At 33.5% G+C, this 22589-nt stretch overlaps 1 protein-coding gene across 9 annotated transcripts in view; it reads left to right on the top strand.

Moving 5' to 3' along the window:
- The window catches only part of FOXP2 (forkhead box P2), a 531282-nt gene that overhangs the window by 71999 nt on the left and 436694 nt on the right, over positions 1–22589 (top strand). The window lies entirely within an intron of this gene.

Raw genomic sequence — 22589 nt, 5'->3', positions numbered from 1 at the left:
TTCCTTTGATTTAATATGTGCAATTGTGCCGTCATAATCTCTTTATGCGCTAAACTTTGATTCTCTCTTTTTCTTTTATATTTCTTCATATCTGAGAATAAGACTATCTTAACATATCTATTTAAATACACCTTCCAGTAAGAGAGACGTTAAGTCCTTTTTTCACTTTGCATGGTGAAAATGAATTAGACTGAATTTGTATCCATAATCTACTATAAAATATATATAAATTCTGTCAGCTCAGTGTATTGGAAAGACTGATTTCCTATTTTGTCAGGAAGAATTTAAAAGATGTCTGTTAATGATTTTATAGAAACATAGAATTCAGTTGCTGTTCAGAAATTGGTAGAAAGAATGATGACTAAAGGCAATGCTTGTTTTAGGAAAATTATTTGGGAAGAAATTTCTTATCATCACTACCTTTATCTGGAAAGTTACCTCGTGCATCATCCTTGCGATAAGGCTCTTGATATGTGATGTAATGGCTTAACTGCCAGAAATTTGACTTTTGCTTAATAATTGGTAACACTTTTCATTCATCAGTGAAATAACTCAGTGATAGAGTATTGTTTTGGTTTTAAAAGGTCCAAATTATGCAATAGAAAATGAATACGTATTAGAGTTGAATAAAACCAAATCATACATTCTCCCACTTATCTCCAAAACTGAAATATGAGCCTTTACAGGTTTTGAATGTGATATTCTTAATCACATAGTATCTGACAAAGCTGTCAAAGTAGTCTACAGTGAGAATTCTTCAAAATTACTAGGTTAATGTTTAAATCTTGTTGGTTGGAACATCTGATAGAGCCAGGAAACACTGTGGCCATTCCTGACAATCTATAATTGTGAGTTAGGAATCTTGAATTTAGCAGAAACTATGCATGAAAAAGAAACTTTTTCGGTTTTAGAAGTTCAGTTCAAAATTTTTTCATCATTGAACTAGAATAGACAACTTGGAGAAAGACTACAGACATTAGTATTACTTTCATGACATGAAACAATTGCTTTTCACTTAAAACTTTAATTTTTATTATTGAAAAGTGTGATGAAACTTTAAAGAGTTATTTAAATTTGATAGGTCAGTACTGAACTCTCATTTACTGGTTTGAGTTTGATGACAAATTGGAAAATATTGTCATTCACAGAAAAAATTTTCTCATCTTCTGCTCTACAGCAATGAAATTGGATAAAGTATAGCAACAATAACATGGTCAAATCTCCTAAGCATAATGTTGATAAAAAACACCTAGACCCAAAAGAATAATATTGTATGATTTATTTTATATGAAGTTTCAAAACTAGACTTTAGTGTTTAGGGATGCAAGAAGTGATTACAACAAAACTAAAGATAATGGTTAAGTTGTATATAGGTGGTAGAAATTGGGGTGGAGGTTCCAGGAGCTTCTGGTGTATCAGCAACATTTTGTTTATTCAGTAGGCTGGTGGTTGCATGGATATTTGCTTTATGAAAAACCATCAATGAGAAATTACGTGCTTCTCTACTAAGATCAGGAGCAAAGTAGAATGTCTCCTCTTAACAATCCTATTCAATATCATACTGGAAATCCTAGCCAAGGTAGTAAGATAAGAAAGGGAAATAAAAGGCATACAGATTGGGAAGCAAGAAATGCAGTTGTCTATTTGCAGATGACATGATTGTCTATGTAGAAAATCCAAAAGAATCAACCAAGGAAAGCTCCTGGAATTAATAAACAATTATAGCAGGGTAGCAGAAAACAAGATTAATATACAGAAGTCAGTTGCTTTCCTATATGTGAACAATGAACAACTGGAATTTTGAAATTAAAAATACAATACCATTGTATTAGCATCAAAAAAAGACACAGGAGTAAGTTTAACAAAATATGTACAACAACAATATTAGGAAAACTACAAAATTCTGATGAAAGAAAATCAAAGATCTAAATGAATGGAGAGATAGTCCATGTTCTTGGCTAGGCATACTCAATATGTTTATGATGTCAGGTCTTCTTAACTTGAAGATTATAGATTCAACAAAATCCCGATCAAATCCCTGTAAGTTATTTTGTGAATATTGACAAACTGATTCTTAAGTTTATATGGAAAGGCAAAAGACGCAGAATAGACAACACAATATAGATGAAGAAGAACAATGTCAGAAGACTGACACTACCTGACTTCAAGACATTGTTTAAAGTTACAGTAATCAAGACAGTATGATATTGATGAAATAATAGACAGATCTTTGTAACAGAATAGAGAATCTAGAAATAGACCCACCCAAGATAGTCAACTGATCTTTGACAAAGGAGTGAAGGCAGTTCAGTTGAACAATGACAGTGACTTCAAAAAGTGGCACTGGAACAACTAACTGGACATCCACATGCAAAAAAGAAATTTAGACACAAAATGTATACCTTTTACAAAAATGAATTAAAAATGAATCATAAAGCTAAGTGTAAAATGTAAAACTATAAAACAGCTGGAAGGTAACATAGGAGAAAATCTAGAAGATGATTTTTTAGATAAAACACCAAAAGCACAATCCATGAAAGAAAAAAATGATAAGTTGGATAAGTTGCACTTTATTAAAATGAAAAACTTCTATTCTGAGAAAGACACTGTTAAGAAAATGAAAAGATAAGTCGCAGACTGGAAGAAAATATTTGTAAAATACGTATCTGATAAAGGAGTTGTATCCAAAATATACAAAGAACTCAACTATAAGAAATGGATCTCACCAAAGAAGATATACAGATGGCAAATAAGCTTATGAAAAGATGCTTGGTATTTATTTCATAAGGGAGTTGCAAATTAAAACAAGATACCACTACACACCTATTAGAATGGCTAAAATTCAAAACACTGACAACACCAAATGCTGCCAAGGATGTGGAGCAAGCAGCAAGGACAGTGATTCACTGGTGGTGGAATGGATATAGCTTCTTTGGAAAATAGTTTGGCAGTTTATTATGAAGCTAAACATGCATACAATATTCACTACTATACAACCCAGTAATTGCATTCCTGGGTAGTTACCCAGATGAGTTGAAAACTTATGTCTATGGAAAATTTGCACAAGAATGTTTATATAAGCTTTATGCATAATTGCCAAGACTTGGAAGCAACCAGGATGCCCTTCAATAGATAAATGGGTAAACAAACTGATACAGTTATACAATTGACTGTTATTCAGTTTATGAAAAGAAATGACCTATTAAGTCACAAAAAGACATGGAGGAACCTTAAATGAATATCACTGAGTGAATGAAGTCATTTGAAAAGGCTACATCCTGTGATTCCAACTATATGCCATTCTGGAAAAGGCAAAACTATGGAGGCAGTAAAAAGCTCAGTGGTTGCCAGGGGTTGAGGAGAGGGAAGGACGAATAGGCAGAGCACAGGGGATCTTCAGGGTGGTGAAACTATTCTGTATGGTACTTTAATGATGGATACATAGCATTATGTATTTGCCAGCTGTACAACTGTAGAGCTATACAACACAAACAATAAACCTTAATGTGAACTCTAGACTTTAATTCATAACTATGTTTTAATATGGTTCATCAGTTGTAGCAAATGTACCACAGTAATCAAAATGTTAATAACAGTAGAAACTTTATGTCTATTGGGAATGGAGAAGAAGATATATATGGGAACTCTGTACTTCCTGTTCAATTTTCCTGTAAAAGTAAAACTGCTCTAAAAAATTAAGGCTTTATTTTAGATATGTTTCTGCATGTCTAATATAACTGAAAAAAAGAATTAAAAAAGCAATCTCAGTGATTCTGTTAAGTAGAGTTCCGAGAAAAGGTGAGATAATTTCATATTTGATCTGTCTACTCTGAATATTCAAATTTTTTTAAAAAGATAGGGTCTTAAAATCAATATTTTGTGATATTATAAAGTAGTGTGTTTTACCTGGAGAAAGTGCTAATATCCATAGAGGGGAACCTCTATGCTTGCATATATTTAGTAACTTTTAATGACCATTTATTTATGTAGTATAAACTTGTCTTAAGATAGATATTCCAATTTTGAATTTAAAAATGGATATTTTTTACAGTATAACCAAAACCCATTCTATAGTAATGAACTACTGATCTTTACTGAGTTGTTTGTAGCTTCTTTCCTTAAATTTTAATACATTTTATGCAATGGTCCATCATCCTCAGACACACTTGCTTTTACACAAGTGGGACTTTAATTTGTTAATGTTAATATTAGTATATTGTAAAAGAAATGAAAAACAAATGCACTTTGTATTCTTTCTTTGAATAGAAATTTTCAAATATAGTTTTAGTTTAAGAAGTACCAGATATAGTTTTCTTTCTAGTCTCTTTAAAATTTTTCTTGCTTTTCTTTTTTCTCCCTCCCATCCTCTTTTTCCTCCTTCCCATCCTCTTTTTCCTCCTTATTTCCTTTTTTCTTTCTCAGTATATTCTACTGTCTAATTTTCCAAGGAGTGAATATGATCTTATTTAACTGGTTGACATGAATAGAAATCAGGAATTTATTATTCATAAAAATGAAATTTAAAAATCCCCCTTTTCTACAGACTCTGGATATAGCTAGGCTCAACACAAATGTCTATGGAGAATGCATCTGTTGCTATTGCATTTTTTTTGTTTCTCTGAAAACTTGGCATTTGTAAAATATCTGTGATTTTGATTTGTCTTGGCCAAAACCCAGATTACCAGGGAATTACATTTTGAACATATTCAACTAAGAATTATCTTTGTAGCAACTTTTCCTTTGCCATATTGAAATTTTGGGAATAAAATCAGATTTTGTTTTAAAAACCAGCTATGTTTCTTCATAGTGCCAAAATGAATTTTTTTCTACATTAAAGTGATACAAAGCAATACTTACAATCGACCTAAAACTTATTTTAAGCATACTGTGGAGGAAAGAGGCTCATTTTTGCATTTGACAGACCTGGGTTTGCTCTGCCACGTATTTTTTTTTATATTGATCTTGGGTAAGTTTTGCATGTGCAAAAAATAATAATAACTTTCTTATAGGGTTTTGTGAAGATTAAAAGATCAAACTTAAAAATACCCAGCACAGAGTAGGCACTTAATGGTAGTAGTCTCTCTTGCCCTTCCTATGTATGTAGAAACGTGTGTACACATAAGTAAGTGTGTGTATGTTTGCATATATGTATGTGTTTATATATACATGTATGTGTATTTATCTCTGTGTTTCTTTTTCTCTACCCATTTATATGTCTCTATTTATTCCCTATACCTCTTCAATTTTAAGACAAGACAGTAAAGACAAAACTTCTTATTAAACACAAGGTGGATGGTAACCTCCAAATCCATTTGAAGGACCAGTTAGCTAACACTGAGTCCACTTCCAAGTTAATGATGCAAAGTGATATCTGGGAAAAGGGACTGAGTATTCCTGGGATGAATAACTCTCTTTATTGGTTATATTAATGACCTAGTTTTGTGGAGTTGACGATTCTACCCATGCAACCATTATTACTTAAATACTTCATTTTGATTATAGCCCAGTGGAATGCATAAAGGAGCAACAAAGTTGCCTTGGGTTTTAAAGAATTAGTTTGAAGGTATATTTTCTCCTAAAGACCATTTCTGCTGAACTCTCTCAAATGTTGAATGATTTTATTATTGTACAGCTTAAAAGGCCCAAATTATCTTTTTGCAAATAAGAGTGTACTGTTTTTCTATATATAGAGTGTATTTTAGTAAATATTTTACCTAAAATAAACACCATCAGCCATCTCAGATACTTAAGCTATATATAAAAGCATTTGTTAATCAGCTGATCTGGGAAAATGGTTAAGAATGTTTTTCACTGAAAATTATTTTAAAGATTCTCTTCACTCTAGAATCCAAAGTGATAGCTTTCTTTAAGATTTTTATTTAAAAATATTGTAGATATACAGAAGATAACACAATAGGCACTCACATATTCAAATTTGACATACGTGAATATTTTGTTATATTCAGATCTCTCTCTTTTTAAGAAATACAATACCACGAATATAGCAAAAGCTGTGTGCTCTCGTCCTGTTCCTTTTTCTCTCTCTAGAGATATTTACTATACTGAAGTTGGTTTTTATCTGTATTCTTACACTTTTTGTGTGATTTTAAAATTTATGTGAGTGGCATCATATTAAATCTGCCCTTCTGAAAAATTTTTGCTTTCAAAAATTACGTTTAGGGGATTTATCCATGGTGTTACACACAGGTCTGATTTCTTAGGTTTTTTTTTAAAGTAAGCTTTTATTAAGTATATATTGTGCATTTATGAGTTTTGCAGTTGTATACTGAAAACTGCTAAAATTTTATTTGTACCTCTTGATGAATTTTCACAGAATGAACACATCTGTGTGTAATCAGTACCCAGCTCAAGAAGTAGCACGCTACCAGTGCTTCAGAAGCCTTCCCACCCTTTTTCCACCTTTTAGTTACTATCTCTCCCCACCCCCACTTGGGAAACCATATTCTGACCTCTAACAACATAGATTAGTTTTGTGTTTTTGAACTTTATTTAAATGGAATCATTTAGTATATAGTCTTTTGTGTGTATCTGGCTTCTGTTTCTTACTATTAGGTTTACATGCTTCCTCCATGTTATTGTGTGTAGTTAAATGTCTATCGTGAGTGCTAGCTAGTATTCCATTACATGAATATACCACTGTTTATTTCCATTCGGTTTTGGGACATTTGTGTTGTTCTCTTGTTTTGACTATTAGGCATAATACTACTCTGAAGATTCTTGTACATATCCGTTACATATTATGCATATCTGTATAGCTAGGAGGAGAAATTTTGTATGATAAGATATCTACATCATTGTATCAACTTAGTGTCTGTATCCTAGCTTATCTGTAATTAGTGTCAGTGTCAACATTAGTAGACACTGCCAAGCAGTCTTCTAAAGTGGTTATCCCAATTTACCGTCCCACCATCAATGCATGTGAGTTCAAGTTGCTCCACATCTTTCCAAAACTGAGATTGTCTTTTTTCATTTTTGCCATTGTTGTGGGTAATAATTAGGTTTTAATTGCTCTATAACATTCCATGGTTTGAATAAAGCATAGTTATTTTAAAATTCCTTCCTCAGTAAATGAACAATTTGGCTGTTTTCCATTTTTTACTATTCCACACACTAATACAGTGAGCATATCTGTATATATCGTTTTGTGTGCATGTTTGAGAGTTTTTCTAAAGTTATAACTTGCAGTACAATGTCTGAGTTTTAGAATACTGCATCTTTATTTTTATAATATATTGCTAAATGTCTCTCTAATGGGGTTATATCACAAAGTGGTAATTTTTGTTTTATTATAAATCATACTCATCAAGTGCAGAGTGTAAATGTTGCTTTTTAAAGGGCATTATATAAAGCTTAATACCAGATGATTTGGGGAAAATTTAGTGGGGAGAGATGAAACATCCTGCACAGCTCCTGGCATATAGATTATGCAAAGCTTCCATTATTATTGTTTTCACTGTTGGATTACTCATCATTATATTGCTGTACAATGCTTATTCTAGAGTCCTTACAATTTATGTGAATTCTCCCACGATCCATTTAAGGTAGCTTCTTCCAATCTTTGAAATTTCTTTCTTTACTAAAGTCTGTTTTTCCCTGCATAACAGAGTCATTGCATATATTTGATCTTGATTTTTGATCACCCAGGGACATTATATACTGAGATAGTTTGGAAAGTTTATATGATTTGATTAATAGATTTATACCTTCGTGCGTTCTTATTGGAGATTTGATCCTAAGCAAAATGGTGAAGTGGAGCCAACATTTGCTTTGCCAGCTCCCACTGAGTTTTATGAAAATGACATGTACTTTTATTTTATAGTTTTTAGTCAGTAATACTAAGATATGTATCTTTTCTGTTCGACGTAAGAATAGTTAGTGTTGGTAGGACGACCAAAGCAAAACTTTTAATCTCAGTTCTTAGGTTTGACCCTATCAGTGAGGTGGGTCAGCATTTGTCTCAAAGAAGGAATGTAATTAGTTTGTTACCATTACTTTAAAAAATAATTTCCATTTCTCTCATTGCCCTTCCCCCCTGCCAGGATACTTTTCCCCCCACCCCCAGGAAGTTTTTTTGTTTTTTGGGGTTTTTTTTTTAACCTCTTTTTTGGAGTATAATTGCTTTACAATGGTGTGTTAGTGTCTGCTTTATAACAGAGTGAATCAGCTATACATATATGTATATCCCCATATTTCTTCCCTCTTACGTCTCCCTCCCTATCCCACCCCTCTACCAGCAATCCCACTACTGGGCATATACCCTGAGAAAACCATAATTCGAAAAGAGTCATGTACCACAATGTTCATTGCAGCACTATTTACAATAGCCAGGACATGGAAGCAACCTAAGTGTCCATCAACAGATGAATGGATAAAGAAGATGTGGTACATCTATACAATGGAATATTACTCAGCCATAAAAAGAAACGAAATTGAGTTATTTGGAGTGAGGTGGATGGACCTAGAGTCTGTCATACAGAGTGAAGTAAGTCAGAAACAGGATCCTTAATTAGTCTTGATCTAGTCAACCCCTAGTTTCTCTCTTCAGATGAGAAATGCATGTTGCTACACAGAATCTGTTTCAGTCACTCTCTCTCCTTTTTTTGTGGGTATCTCTCCACCAAGTGTGTTTTGAATTAGCAAACCAAATATCAACTCAAAATTTCAGGTTGATTTTTCAGAGTAAACTTGTACTGGTAAATTTTAACTGAGTCCTCAATTATTGCCAACTTCTTAATTTTTCAAAATCCTTTACACTTAACTGGTTCTTAGAAGGCTTGTGCAAAAGACAATTTTGGCTTTGTTGTGCAGTTTTAAAATAGTATTTCTATTGTGTTCCTGTTTTCTTATGGTTAAAGTGATCTGAGATTGCATTTGTTTTTATTATTTTAAATCTAGTTATATTTGAATTTATATAGATCATGATTTGAGGTGGTATAATTTCTCAATAGTTTCATTATAGAGATGAATGCTAATGGATATGATGTTTATATGCAAATACTGAAAATAATAATTTTTGTTTTCCACTAGATTTTAAGAATCAGTGTCATAAGGTACCATCCTATTTCCCACTCTTATCCTTTCCGTACAGTGTTGTATAAACTCCTTTATGCCTCATTCAACCCTGTGTCCCCACTGCCCAGAATAGTACTGGTACACAGTCCACATTTAATACGTATTTGGTGAATGAATTGATTTTGATGTTCTCTCTCAGAAAAGGACATTGCCTCTTTATGCTGTGATACAAGGTGAATGTTAGTCTTTTGCCTTGAAGTGTAATCCTTTGGAATACCATGTTGAAATGAAATGAATATGAATTATAATGGCTGAGCAGTTAACATCGTGATGTGTAACAGGAGTTACACACCAGAAAAAATTCTCAAAACTGATGACAATGACCCTACTGTAATACAGCTTAGTTGTTTTGTTTGCTCTTTTTTTTTTTTTTTTAACTCAGAGGAACTATATTTGGCTTAATTAATAAGATTATTTTCTTCAAGCACAACCTTTGAGTTAAAAAAAAAAAAGAGCAAACAAAAAAACTATGCTGTATTACAGTAGGTTCTTATCTACCTTAAAAAATCTACAAATGTAAATATATCTAGTTTAAGTTCACTCAGAGGGAGCCAGGGACATTTTCATCAGCTTTGAGAATTTTTCCTGGGGTGTAACTCATGTGTAATTTCTCCTCTGCATTTTTTGACTCCTGGAACAGCTTCCTTTTCTACAAGATGAGGATTGAATGATTGAATAAAGTACTGACTGATTCCTTCAACAACTTTCTTTGAGGATCTGTGTTAGACCATGCAGTGCATACAGAGATCTGTTGTCATGTCTTGTTGGGTGTCACCCCTTCGGCTATGATCTTTTTCATGGGTTTATAACTTTTTATTCTTGTATTGCCACTGTATTAGTAGTTTGGAAAGGAGTGGATGTAATTGCATGTGTTTAGACTGCTATGCTTAACCAGAAGTCCCTCAATGTTATTGTCATTGCTAAATCTTAGGACAGTTTCCATCATTCGCCTTCCGTGAAGTCTTTAACGCTGCTGACTGCTTCCTCCTTTTATCATCTCATGTTCTTGTGGCGTGTCCTCCCGCTTACTCTCCTTCCTAAGTCTCCTTTGTGAGTCTTTTCTTTGCCCGCCTCATAAATGTAGGTCTTTTCCTGTGTTCTGTCTTTCTCCTCCTGCTTTATCTTCTCACTCTGTATGTACATTATTCTAGATGAGCTCCCTTACTTCCAAAGCTCTGACTACCACTTTTAGTGTTGGGGCTCCCACTTTTGTACCTCTAGCTCGTATTTCTCCTCTGAGTTCAAGATCTGCATTTACAACTGTCTTCTTGATATCTCTACTAGAATGTCCCACAGGAATCCATCTAAAATTGAGCTCATGGCCAGCTCCTGTCTCATGTATCAAAATAGGATAGAAAATATGCTTTTATGCTGTTTTCTGTCTTAGTGAATGGCAAGCACCATTATATACCCAGTTGCCTAAGTCAGAAATGTTGGGTCACCAATTTTGGGCCACCTGGACATCTCCCTTCTCTCATGTTCACTCTCATACTCTCATTAATTCAACCTCCAGATTTGATCAAAATGTGTTTCTTTCTCCACATCCCACTGACACTACCCTGTTTTAAAATGTTCACTTGGACCACTGCAGTGACTACCTGTTTTACTCAATTCTTTGTACCCTTTATCCCTTCTAACTCACTAGGGAGCAATTTTCATTTAAAAATAAAGATTGGATGATTTTTATTTTCTTCTTAAAATTTTGTATTTGTTTTCCCTTGAACTTAGGGTAAAATCCAAACTAACTCTTCAGAGTGATCTATAAGTCCCTGCAAAAATCGGACCATGCCTGCTGCTCTAGCATCATCTTTCTCTACTCAGCACATTTTAGACTCTTCTTTCTTGCTCCACTTACTCTGGCCTAATTTCATTAATTGATGGCTTCAAGTTCTTTTGTGCCTTGTGGCTTTTGTGCCTGTTGTTCCTGCTCTAGGACTTGATAATGGATGCATGGGGCAAAAGATCAGGATGATCCTAAGATTTCAAACTTAGTAATTCTATTTTCTTTTGTCATAGACTTTACCCTAGTAAATTGACATATATACAATCTAAGCATCGAAGTATAACGTGCATATAAGCCCTCTCTAGCCTAACCTTCTGCAACCTAAAATATTTCAGAACTTCATACAGTGATTCTCCAAAGATATCTTGCACTCCATGCCTCTTTGCATGTTCTGTTCTCTTTGTATGGAAAGTCCTCCACTGCTTTTGTGGTAGATGAACCCCCTACTGTCCTTCAATACCCAGTTCAAGCACAGATTCTCTGGGAGGCTATGAGCTGTCAGAGTTGTCGATGACAGCTTCCTTTATGTCACTTGTGTATATTTTGCAGATGATGAACCTGAGGCTTGGAAAAGTTAAGTAGCTTCTCCAGTTACTAAGTGACAGAGCCAGAATTTGAACCTTCACATGTCTGACTTCGAAGCATCAGTCTTTAACTATCCTTTGCTAGACACAGTCAGTATTTAATAAGTACTTATTAAATATAGGCATCAATAAAAAGATAAAATACTGTATGAACTAATTAGCTAAAAAAGCTTTTATGGCATCAGTGAGAAGTGATTTGACTGACATAGAAAATAAAACGTTTGATAGAAAGAGAAAAGAAATCCTTATCTGTAGGATGGTTCAACTTCTAAGCCAGTTTACTTCAGCCTTGTTTGTAACAACCTGAGATGCCTCTGGTTCTCAAAAAAGGAATGAGGTTGAACTTCATTTAAATAGGCCATGAAATGAACAAATTCCTTTAAATTAATAGTGGCAAATATATATCATGTTTATTTTTTCTTAAACTTTCATTGCTTTATGCATGTGTCTTGCTCCCTCAACTTGATTGTTAGCTTCTTTTGAACAAAAACATGCCTTATCTTTTCTTAGCATCTCCTATAATGGTTGGTTCTACTTGATAATTATTTTTTTTGTGTTAAATAAATGATGGTTTCTTATCTGTTCATAACTTATTTTTATAAAACTTCAAATATTTTCCAGTAGAGTAATGCAGCTGATAATTAGTTTATTCATACCAATAGTTGGAAGCATTAATGGACATGAAAAATGGAACTAACTCTTCTGTACTGGGTTTAATATTATCTTTTTAAAAAGAAAAACACTCAGGTATGCATAATGTCATGGACATACTCAGTGAAGAAAAGCAGTTTGTGTTGGATCTAGGCTAGAAGAATTCTCTATTCTAACATTTAACTAGTAGGTAAGTTTAAATATCTGTGCAACACTATCTTAGGATTTATTTTGCCTTTTACTTTTCATTTTCTTTTGAACATCAAGAGATATTCACATTTGGAAGGACATATTCTTATTAGCTCTAATGAGTTTTTTTGGTAAATGAATTGAATATAAACAACTATTGTGTTTGTCTTTTTTTTTTTTTTTTTTTGGTAAGAAAGATTTCAAACTGAAGATCCTAGTCATATAATTAAAAGGACTAATCCCATTCAATCCTTGAATCCATCTATAGAAATAGAATTCTTAAAACATATACACAAAAGGGAATATGGTGCCTGTTGAATTTATATTATGTTCAGTTGAACTGTTATACTTCTAAAACAAATTTAATTTTGATTACGAAAAATGATTGTTTTTCTGTGCATTTATAAATGTAGACATTATAGGCCATTGCTGGCACTAGGGAAGTTGAGGGGGGAGAAGTAACACTTGTATTATGTTAAATCAGAGAAATAATTGCACTTGGCAGTTTTTGTTTGCAGAATGCAGGAAAGGCTGAAGGCTTTTGTACAGTTCAAAGAGCACATTCCACAGTTACAGCAGTTGGTTGCCTGCGGGGATTGTCAGATTTGGGGGTGGTGGTAGAGGTCTGTATCACAAAAGTCCAGGCTGTTGGGCTGTGTTTGTTTTTAAAAAAATATTTGCGCCTTTTTGAAAAGTTGTTTGGAAATTATCCTCGTATCATTTAAGTATATTTTACATATAGCACTTTTGCATCCAGTTTTCATCTGTACAGTAATCAGATGACATTCTTGTTTAGCCTTTACTGCCTCTTGTTCTTTAATCATTTGTTTTCAGATTCAAGTTTACATGTTCGAATGTGGAAGCATAGAACTGTTGACTATTAAACTGTCAAACTTTGTATAAAAATATAAATAAATTATATTTCACACTCATATATTCAACCATCATTTATACAGTTAGCATATTAAGCAATTTCAACAAGTTAAGACTCTTAAGAATGCCTTCTTTAACTGAAAATATGCCAAAGGCTAGCGTTATCAGCTGGCATGTCAAGACTTGTGCTGAATTAACACTTGTATCATTTCCCTACAGAATATACAAGTTATAGTTTCTACAGTTAAGTAAAATAATATAGCTGTAAGTTCTCTGAAAACTGTAAATTATAGCATAGATATAAATTAGCATTATTACATTTCTTAAACTATCTGGTTTACATGATATTATTTGTGTACTTTACATTATTTATTTCAAGTTTTGGCAAATCGTATCAGCATAATTTTGTTGGCTATATTATTAGATTTTAAAAAACCACTAATTAGTGATACTCTGTTATAATTTTTGGTTTTAGGAAAAGTCTGCAAAGCCTTATCTTGACCTAGTGTTAAATTCATAAGAATTTGGGATAAAGTGTTTTGTTGCATCCAGGTGTGTTTTATCCAGCCTGTCATACTCAATTGCCAGAGGATTAGTAGTGTAGTACAAAACAAGAGAAACATTAAAATTGGAATTAGCTGTTGAACATATTTCTGTGTCCATTGTAATAAGAACTTCTTTATTTTTGCTTTTTATGATTTGTTACTTTCAGGTTAAGAAATGCTTAAAACATACAGAAACATACATAAACCAATTTAGCAGAATCCATGCACCCACCATTCAGATTTCATAACTGTTGCTATTTTGCCATTTTAATATTAGGTCTCTTTATTAAGAAATCTTAAAAGATCAAAGCCTTCCTTTTTAGTCTTGAAATGCTCATTTCTGAACTGGTTATTTGACAGCAACATCCTAAGGCTCTTAACTGATATTTCTTTCTGATTTTAATATTGGTTATTGTACTACTGGTTAATGTAGCTTCCTCAGAAAGGCTGCAACTCCTGAGCAGTGTGACTTAAAAAGACCCAGTGGCCCTTCTGTCCCAGAATTTCAGCTTTCCTTCTCATTATTTCTATAAGATCTGAAATTATTTTATTTTCCAATTTTTAGCTATAGGACATTGGGGACTATTATTAAACGTAAATGCTTTATGGAAGGAATAACACATTAAGCCATTATTACCCATTATCCTCATCACTCAGAAGCTGGTCTGATGGAACTGGATTCCAAGAAGAGGGTGACTGGGAGGAAGGAGGTGCTTCGGGTTAGGTTTGCCTTTAGCGTTTCCTAGATGTGTAGAAATAAGTTCCAAATGAAACGCAGCAAAGAATCATATAATGTATCACAGCATTCTTCACTGGGGCTAGGTCGGAAAAGAGAAACAAAAACAACATTATATGAGGTCCCTGCCTTTTGGCAAAATGAAATGTTTACTATATGTAGAAAACTGCTAAGGGAAGTTGCTTTTCAGTTTGCCACATACACTCATATACTTTCACAAGCAGAGGTTATTAAACACATTTTGCCAATGAGAATATTGAGTATCAAGGGAGTTAAGTAACTTTCTAAAATGTCACTTCTAGGAGGTTAAAAATCTAGACGTTCTGCCATTAAGTTTATCTTTTGACTATACCCTAATACTTCACATGATTCATTGCTTTCGTTACCAAAATTACTTCCTCCGCCTTTAAGCTTATCTAAAGCGTACCGAATTTTTTAAAGAAACAGTTCAAGTCTTATACTTGCCCTAAAACATTCCCCACAAATTCAGAGCTCTCCTTTTGCTGAATATTTAGTGCTAGTGATACTAAAGTAAGTACATATTTTTATGGTCTCCCATATTCCACTAATGATACATACATATGTGTGTTTGTTATACTTATAAACTGTTTTATTGGTGCCTTAAGATCTTGGCCCCGGCTTATACATTTTTGGGGTTCCAATTATTGCCAACCCAATACTGAGCACTTAGTAGATGCTCAGTAATCCCTCACTCTGGATTTAGTCCAGGCCTCCATTCCCAGTACTGACAATTACCAGCTGTGTGGTATTGGGCAAATTACTTAATACCTCTTAGCTTTAATTTTCTCATTTGTAAAAGAGGAGATAACAATAAAGCCTCTACCTCAAAGGGTTGTTATGAGAATTAAACCAGACATTGCACTACAAAGCACTTTGCTTAGTACCTGGAACATAGTAAGTGCTCAATAAATGCTAGCTCTTGTCATCAGTGCTTATCATTATAATCAATCAATGCTCACAGAGTGAAGGATTGCCTATAGGACAACTTCTATTAGAAAAATTCTCCAATATAAACTTTTTGGTTCTATATGAGAGAAAATGTCCTTTAAAATACACAAATGTAGAGGAGTTTGATTAAAAAGAAAACAGACACATATTTTTATCCATGCTCAAAAATTTGGACCTACATAATAAGCAAAGAATCCAAAAATGCTAATTTTTTCTTGGAGTCATCCATTCCTGTCCACATCCACCGCCATTGCCTTCTAACTCTACTTTCACTTATGTTCACTAGCAGGTTCTTTGCCTCCAAGAGTCCCTGATAGAAATAAATTTCAATATAATTGGTTTCCTTTGTAACTATATGTATTCTATTTTATGCATCTATAAATATTATTCTGAGGAGGGATTTGTAGGCTTCAGGAGACTGATGGAAGGTCTCATGGTGCCCAAAACAGCTAAGAATCCCCACGAGAAATCTAATTTATTTTCTACAGAGCGCAGTGATGGTGCTGTACTAAGAATGTTAATGGGTCATGTCACTTCTCGGTGTTAAAGCCTTTACGTGTACTTGGCATAAAATGTAAACTTCTTACCTTGGCTTTGAAAGGCTCTCGGTAACGGCTCCTGCCTAGCTTTCCTACCTCATCTATTGCCTCCTTTTCCCTTGCTCATTCTCCCTGGTGTCACTGGCTTTCTGTTAGTTCTTGCAGCCCTGCCTGACTCAGGGCATTTGCACTTGCTGTTTCCACTGTTTGGAATGCTCCTCTCCATGCCTGGCCTGCTCCGTCTTATCCTTTGGGTCTCAGTTTAAATGGTGCCTTCTCTGGGAGCTTTTGCTGACCTCCCTCTCTAAAATAACTCCCCATTCCTCTATGCTTTTGTTCTTTTCCACAGCTCATTTCATCTACTTCGTTACTGGTAACACATAAATACATTTGTTTAATGTCTGTTTTCATATTAACTTGTGAATTCTATGGGGGCATAGAATGTTTGTCTTAGGCTGTCATTTAGGGTAGGGCCTGACCCTTTATAGATCAGTAAGTATCTATTGAATGAATGAATGAATGAATTGGGGGTGCATGACTGGTCTGCTGTTTGGAATATATGAATTCATTTGTTTATTCATAAACTCATTTACTAGACAATGAAAAATGAGAGACCAGCTATTACATTTAAATTCTGAATAGCTTTCAGAGTAATTCATGAGCTACAGTTGAATGCTTTAATCTCCTCAGTTATTCAGAAATGAAATGTAATAGTTCATTATATGACAAGGGGAACCACCCAGAAAATCAGAATTCAAAAAGTGTGCTTAACTTCCTTTCATATGTTACACCTTCCATCTGCCATACCTCAAGCCTATACCTAATTAACTCTATTTCATGACAACTTTGTCTTATGATTGATTCACTTGATTACCATACACCAAAATTGTGTGTGCAGCCATTGAAACTGCTTTTCTGTCATATATAACATTTACTTTTAAAAATATTTTATCATTTGTATAAAAAGTTATATCTCAAAATTATGATAATGAAATACTTTTTATCCTGTTACAGAGTAAGGCAATTGCCTTTTATTATTATTCTCTAAATTAAAGTATGTTTATTGAGCTGATTCTTCATAAAAATGGAAGATACATCTCAGTGATGCATAGATTTAAACAGTAACCCTTTTATATTATATGTGGAAATAAATCCCATGAAGGTATAATCTCTCCCACCTCTTTTTTGAGGGAAACGTATTCAGTAGCGTTGGAGAAAGGCTTGTGTACAGTGTTTTCTTTCTCTAACTAGGTCAGTGATAACCTGAGAATATTTTTCTTATTATCCTAAATAACCAGTATCGTCTTATTCTACATGACGTTGTTATCTATAAAAATGAAGAAAATCATAAAATTTAGTTTATACTTTGATCATTATTTAGAGGACTTTTGTGAGCCAAAAAAGTAGGTAATTTTCTTCTTGAAGAAAAAGTGATTGTTTTTGACTGTATTACTCTTTATCCTTTAATTCTTTAAAGCTCACTAAATGATTGAAGATATTCTTTTTCCTTATTTCACTTGTAGCTCAACATAATTGATTGCTTGTTCTTTTCTTGAGTCTTTGTAGAGAAATTCACGCAGATAAATGTATGTTTATAGATGCATATTTATTGAGGAAGTTTTGCTTTAGGTCAGTTAAGATATAACAGGAAGGAAAAAGAAGGCCTATGTGCTCATTTGATACACCCCCTATTCCTTTTAGGTCCCTGAGAACACAAGGGCATTGTTAGTATGCTGTTTCTAAATGTTCAGTGCCATCTCCTACTACTATTTCTCTCCTCATCATTTAATGCACCAAAGTTATGTCTGATCCCAATTTTTAATATTTTTATATCTTATTGATTTCCCTCCTCCCTCCCTTCTATCTCTTCCTCCTTGCCTTCCTCTCCTCCTCTTCCCCCCTCCATTCCTATCCTTCTTCCAAAAAATTTGTAAAAGCAATGCATTTGATATTAGAAAATATAAGAAAACAAGCAAATCAATCAATGTAAAAAGAAAAATTGTTGTTAGATAGTAAACTGAGTTTCTGCCTGGGAATGAGGAGGGGTTGTTGCCTGGCTCTGTGGAATAGGGGAGGGGAAGCAGGAGAGTCTAATTCCTTCTTAAATGTCTTCAGTCTTATTCCAGGGGCCCCTCATGCTACCAAGTTTGGGGCTTCTGCTATGGATCAAGTAGCTTCTTGGTTTGTCCCCAGTGTTAGCCCAGGATTCAGTTTTTTGAGGTTTGTTTAATCAACTATAACTCATGTGTTAGCTTGCCAGCTTCCAGAATTTTGTTGCTATTGCCTTCTCTCTTGAACTTTCTATCCTTGTAGGTTTATTCCTTTATTGAACAGCCTTTAGCTGTCATGTTTGTATGGTTTATTATGGAGGGAGAAGGGAGGTGGTCCATTCTGTTTTGAACCGGAAGGTCTCATTTCATGTTCGACAAAGATATGTGAGGAATCTGGTTACACATGGAAGGAGAGGAAAGAAATACTCTTAAATAATTTTAAAATCCTGAGAGAAACCATGCCTTGTGGCCCAATAAAAGTGTTTAACTTCACCCATGCCTAAAAGTATTTAACTTCACCGGTGCCCTAGAGTGTGATTTGGGGTGAGGATGGGGATTAAAAACTGAGCTTTAACTAGAGGCACATATGCAGCTGAACAGTTAAGCTCAAATTCTTAGAGGGCGTGTGGTGTCAGTCCACTCAAATTTCCATTGAAGTTTTGTGAACATATAGCCTGATTTATTAACTTCTTTTTTTAATAGACTTTATTCTTTAGAGAATTCTTAGATTTACAGAAAAAATGAGCAATAGGTACAGAGAGTTCCTGTATTAACCCCCATCCTCAAAGTAATTTCCCTTATTTTTAACATCTTACATTAGTGTGGTTCATTTGATACAATTGATGAACCAAACTTGATACATTATTATTAACTAAATTGAAGAGTTTACATTAGGGCTCGTTTTTTGTGTTGTACAGGTCTATGGGTTTTGACAAATACATTATGTCATGTATCCACCATTACAGTATCATAAATAATAATATCACTGCCCTAAGAAATCCCATGTTCCACCTATTCATTGCTCTCCCCCTCCTTCCCCTTCAGACCTCTGGCAAGAACTTATCTTTTTACTGTCTATAGTTTTACCTTTTCCAGAGCGTCATGTAGTTGAAACCATGCAATATGTAGCATTTTCAGACTGCCTTCTTTGACTTAGGAATCTACATTTAAGGTTTCTCCATGTCTTTTCATGGTTTGATATGGTAGCTCATTTCTTTTTATTGTTGAATAACCTTCTCTTACATGGATTTACCACAGTTTGTTTATTCATTGACCTATTGAAGGACATATTGGTTGCTTCCTAGTTTTGGCAATTATAAGTAAAGCTGCTATAAACATTCATATGCAGGTTTTTGTGTGGATATAGTTTTCAGCTCATTTGGTGAAATCTAGAGCATAATTTCTGGGTTTTGTGGTAAAACTATATTTAGCTTTGTAATAAACTACCAAACTGTCTTCCAAAGTGGCTATAGATTAACCTGTTTTTGTATTTTGGAAATAATCTAGATTGTTTTATAGAGCAATGTACATGACAGTAAATAGTAATTTGTATTTCACTTGTCATTGTTTACACAAGTAAAAATTCATTATAAAGGTTTTATGATTTCAGTAGTTACTGCTACGTTACTATTTGATGTTGCATTGACCCTAACATTGCCAGAAGAGAGATTCTAATTAGAAGAAGGTGCTGTATACATTTAAAGTAATCACATCAGCATACTTTATTTTCCACATACTGAAAATATTCTCTACCCCTTAATAGACATAAACATACATAAGAAGAGAACTATGGACTGCATTGGAATGATGGTGTTTTATTTGCTTTATACTTCGTTTACTCATTCAGTAAACATTCATTGAGCGCCTATGGTCCCTAATCTTAAAGAGGCCTAAATAATTATAAACATGTTTTTACCTAAAAGAATGTCCTGCAGGAAACTGGAACATATCTAGTCTCCCTCACCCTTACCTATTAAATACTAGCTGTTCCCATCAATTATTATGAAAACTTAAAATACCCCCTCAGATTTTTGAAACTCTCAGTGGCACTACTGTTGCTGGGAACGATTGATTATTTAAAAGTGAGTCTATTTGTAATTCAGTTTGTCATTTATGATACATTTTATTTCACTGTAAGATAAGTTAGTGATTTCAGAATCAGAGTCAGTGATGGAGTGTATGTAAAGTCACAACATTTAGTCAGCTAAGGACATCAGAAATAAGGTGAGAGTGGCTTCAATATGTAAATTAGAAAATTGTGAGATGTAGTGTGGGGCAGAGAAGGTAAGTTCCTTATGCAACACCACAGAGCCTGCTAGTGGCAGCACACTTTTTACTAACCCATGCTGCATCCCTGTACATTGGAAATACTGTTCTAAATCTCCTGTGCCTAAAGACTTATTTTTTTCTTTTTATCAATAACAGAGCCAAGAAGATGACAACAAAAAAATTGAAAGCCCGTTAGCATTGTATCTGTCCTATACTGTGTTTAAAATTAATTTACAACTGCTTTTATTTTACTTTCTTTTTTTCTCCCTTCTTTTCATTACTTCAAGTATCTTTTCTTTGGCACTTGCTATCCCTTTGTCATTACTGCATGTCTTTTCTTTTTACTGGCTTCTTAAATCCTGCTGCATTGCTTTTTGCCTTTCCTTCTTTAATCTTTTCTCTTCTGTTTAATTTTTAAATCCTTTGCCCTTTATCTTTCTTTTGGTCTTCTTAGCTGCTCTCCCTTCCTTTGATTTCCTCTTAAACGTTACTTCTTCTTAACATTGTGCTATTTCATTGATTTTTTTTCCTTTTGTTTTATCTTTTTAATTTTACGTTTTCCTTTGTATATAAGGAAAACCTACTCTGCTTACGCATATTGAATTAAAGAGAGAGAATACTACTAAATTCTCCATACTACATGGAAAAAAACCCAACAACAGTGCGTATTCAGCCTTATTGTGTGGATACTGAAAGATTTATATGACACATTTTCTCCTCTTTTTTATTCTTCTTTTTTTTTTTGAATTAAAGCCCAAATAATTGATGTGCTGATATATAGCAAATTCGGTGATTTTCCATTTTCCTAATACCCTAAATTTAACTGTATACAAAATATACTTTTGAGACATAAACATTTGTTTGTAGCTAGACTACAAGTAATTTTGCCTTTCATTAAATCTTTGGGATTAGATGGAATACATTTATAATACTATTATGAGTGCAGATCAAGGGTATAATAAAAAATAAGAGATTATATTGAAATTGTTACCCTTTCACAAAATTTCTTTATCTGTCCAAACAGTCTATACATTTGGTTTAATATATACTAATTCTTAAATATTAATTTCATAACTTATTTTCTTGGGACTTAAGAAAGATCCATAGCAAATATATTAACCAAACTCTACTAAACTGGGTTGGTGGTTGGTTTATGAGTCTGTCCTTAGGCATTCTAAGAAATAAAACTGTGCGGTAGAGCTCTAGATACTCACTTTTCACAGAGGGAGAGGAGCAGATAAGTATTCTAAGGAAAAGCAGAAGTGCATGAAATCTTGGGTGTAACATTTCCGCTTCAAGCAAGAACTATCTTGAGGGACATTCTGTAGCTGAAGAAAGAGAGACCAAGAGAAATCAAGTGACTTGCCTTAGTTCACACATAGAAAATGGCAGTTGGGAATTGAGCTCAGATTTACTTTATTGATCATCTTGCTTCACATTTATCTTATATATCTATACATTCTGTTGATTACAATTCTGACCCATACTCAAGCTTCATTTTACTTGTAGTTCATTCAGTAGACATAGTATTCTCAAGCATCTTTTCATTGCTGCTTATGATAGATTTTTATCTATATAATATTTATATAAAATATATCAATTTGTCATTTATATATTTATAAGTTATATATATTATTTATTAGATAAAACTCATTATTGATATTTTAAACAATAATTCTTTCATTCATTAATTTCATTGAACAAATATTACTGAAGCTTACTGTTGTTAAAGCTAACTGCTGGAGTTGTTTTTCTGTGTCCGATGATCATTTTTAAATTATTTTGTGCTTTCTTTGAGAGTGTTGTTGCTGTAACTGTTGATTTCCCTCTGGTTAGGTTTAGACTAGTTTCCATTTATCCTGCCCAGGATGAAAGGGCTTAAGTAAATGAGTAATGTCCACAGGATTTTAATGATACATATCAAATATATTCAAAATAACAAACTATTTTCTGACAGTGTACTTTATAAATAAAAACTTGGTATTTTAACTTTATATTTTATATTCAGAAAATTTTGAAAGAATTTTTTTACTAAATATTATCTTCTTAACCTAGTTTTCTTACTGTAGATAATTAAAGGAATGAAACGTACTTCTTTTCTAATATGATAATCTTAGACTATTAATTCCCCAAACCTGGTGATTATTAAAATAAACTGGAGAAATTTTTAAAACTTCCTTTTGAAAACATGCCCCACTCAAGATACCCAGGGTTAAACGCTTAGAAATCCAGTTTGGTGTTCTGTGTATATGTGTGTGTTTAAAATGCACTCTTAGTACTCTTAATAGACTGTGAGTTACACCTTTTG

This window comes from Balaenoptera ricei, chromosome 9 (genome assembly GCF_028023285.1).
Source record: "Balaenoptera ricei isolate mBalRic1 chromosome 9, mBalRic1.hap2, whole genome shotgun sequence".
Taxonomy (NCBI): domain Eukaryota; kingdom Metazoa; phylum Chordata; class Mammalia; order Artiodactyla; family Balaenopteridae; genus Balaenoptera; species Balaenoptera ricei.
Note: the sequence above shows the minus strand (reverse complement) of the source record. Positions and strands in the feature narration are given on the sequence as shown.